Below are 2,811 nucleotides of genomic sequence, written 5' to 3'. Positions count from 1 at the left end.
GTAAATTCTCTATCTGTTTTCATGAATATATGAGCCCTGACAGTGGATTCAAACAAAAACTAGCTCCTATGCTGAAAATACCTAACCAAACACTGGTTACCTTAAAATATTTTGAGTTCAGCCATGTTCCTTGGCTTGCAGATGAAAGAAGTATATTTATTGTCTCCCCATTGAATCTCAGTTGGCAAAGCATAGTCTCAGGTTCAGTCTGAATGGAAGGTTATGAGAAAGGTGACAGGCCTGGTCTTGGCCACAACCCGCAGCAAGAAGAAAAACAATGTTGCTTTTGAGCCCGCAGCTTTCACTAGCCAGGGATTCTTAATAGATAATTCTGATCAGTGAAGACATAAGGACATGCCCAAGCTATTGATGCACGGTGGTAATTTTTCTTATTTGGCAAAAGATATTTCAGTGTTACTGAATCTGTTTGGCTGAAATGTCCGTGGGTAATTTAAACTTATTATTTCAAGTGCTTTCTTTGTTTACCCAGTTACTTCTGTCTAATTGGGCTCCAGGTTTCCAGCTCAGCTAAGCTTTTCTGAGATACTACACTTTTCCTAATTTATAGAACAATCTTTTATAGTCTGGGAAGGGAAATCAGACTAGTTAGCTCAATTGATGCCACAGGTTGATTATGCTGCAATGTGTTCATATGGGAAGAGCCCAGGAGCTTCATGTAGGTGTGTCCGTTTCCTCAGCGTTCACCTCATCATGTTTCCGTCCTGGCAATTAACTCGGAAGCACCCACGCTTGCCTTTTCTCATGTAACAGATCTTCCTAAGCTCCCATTTGGCTCCTTCATTACCTGGCTTCGCTTCACATGTTCTCATTTGTAACTTGTGAGTCTCTGTAGACAAGGTGTTTGACATCCATCTTCTCTTCAATCAAAATGTTATACATCCTGGAATTACTCGTAACAAAATCGGCTCAGGACCCTTGTTTTGCTACAGGAATTACATGGGTTGACCAAACTCATCATATAACCACATTGTGATATGTAGTTGTTGTTTTCAACTAACTGCATGTCTCAGTGTTATAATATCTCGACTGAACATTTTCAGACTTCTCCTCTTCTCTCCCTTTTCTTAAAAACATTCTCACTACCATCATGCTTATTGTGAAATAAATGTCGTCAAGCCCTAGCTATAAACTCACAGCTGTAAGTCACAGCTTTTTCTGTAACTAAAATAAAGAAGATGGAACAGAACCCTCTGGCCCAGGTTATTTGGATAAATTCCATAACATGCTCCTTTGGATAGCCTATGCAATTCACAAGCATATGCGCACGCGACTTGTGTTAAATGATTTCTTATTTATTTGGGAATGATTGTTTGTTTACTTTGTGAAAGGCCAAAGGGAAGGGGGAAAGTCACAGCATTGTGGCAAATGTTACTTTATCATATATCTATATGTAGGAAATGTGGACTAGAGCATCTTATTTTGAAACAAGTTTAAAAGCATATCAAATATCTGGCAAGTCACTCCAGGATCCCCACTGCTATTGAACTACTCTAATAAAATCTCATCTTTCACACAGAAAGAAGGCCCAGAAGGTTCTTATTAGCCTCTATTATTAGCCATTGCTAATTCTTCCCTTAGCTCCAAGGATTTAAAGGGCAAAGACTGGAGCCTTGTTCCTGTGTTTCAACTGAGAGCTACTGGTGCTAGACATAAGGATACAGCTTTCTGGGCAAACGGCTCAGCTGGCCATGAGGAATCATCACTGATTAATTTAGGGAGCCCATCCTCGGCCTGTGGAAGTAGCTGCAGGATAAGGGCGGGAAGTGGTATGTATCCAGGTGATAGGGTTGCTTTACGTTCCTAATAAGTTTCAGAAGATGGTGAAGGAAGCTGGGGAAGGAGAACTTGAAGGCACTCCTTGCTGCATGTTTTCAGCAAGGCCTGGCACGCTACCCACTTTGAAGAATCAAACTGGGGAGGAAGCACTTTGGACCTAAACTGTATGTTCAGGGTAAGCAGAGCAAAGCAACTAGTGAGACTTTATTTGTGATGTCACTGCTCTCTTTCATAATCCTTCCCTTTAATTCACCTTTCTATGTGCCCAAAAGGTCTCATTCCCTTCCCGGTGTAAATGCCTGCGAAGTAGAAGATGGATGGTGTGGTGATTGAACCAGGGGTCCGAGTGCTGGGTAACAGCATCCCAGCCTGCTCACATGGCTGGAGGCCTTGAATGGTGCTTCAAGTTCTCCCTGAGAGAGGTTTCCTAAGGCTAGAGCACCTGGCCTTCTCCCCATCGCGGCTGCCAGTCATCATCTGCCTCATGAATCTCACTGATTTCCGGATGGTGATCTGAGAAACCGGGCTCTGTAGATACCTCACAGTGATTTTCCTAAGCTGGCAGACACACCTAGCTGGTGATTCTGTAGTTGATTGCTTTGAAAGAACAAAAGTGCATCGAATTCCAACACATTTATTGCAGATCGACTTGATGCGGAGTGATGAGGACTCAATGGAATGGACAATAAAGATTCTGCTTCCCTGGAGCTTATGTTCAGGTGGAATTGGAAGTTATTTCTGCGGGAAGGCTGCTTGAAGTTCACTGTGCAGGCGAAGTGGAGCACCGTTTCCCCAAGGGCTATTGAGAGCTGGCCGCGCCCTCCGCGGACACAATTTGAAAGAATATAAATTGCAGAGCAGCTAAGGGGGGCAGGGGGCATCACTTCAGGTGCCTTCTATTAGCGTCAATACGGCGGAGCCAGGGGAGTTAGCTGGAGCCTGAAAACTTCACGCCAAACTCTGAGACTACAACGCCCCCAACCTTCTCCTCCTGCCCGCGACCCCCCCCGCCCC

The sequence above is a fragment of the Myotis davidii genome, unplaced genomic scaffold (assembly GCF_000327345.1).
Source record: "Myotis davidii unplaced genomic scaffold, ASM32734v1 scaffold290, whole genome shotgun sequence".
Taxonomy (NCBI): Eukaryota; Metazoa; Chordata; class Mammalia; order Chiroptera; family Vespertilionidae; genus Myotis; species Myotis davidii.
Note: the sequence above shows the minus strand (reverse complement) of the source record.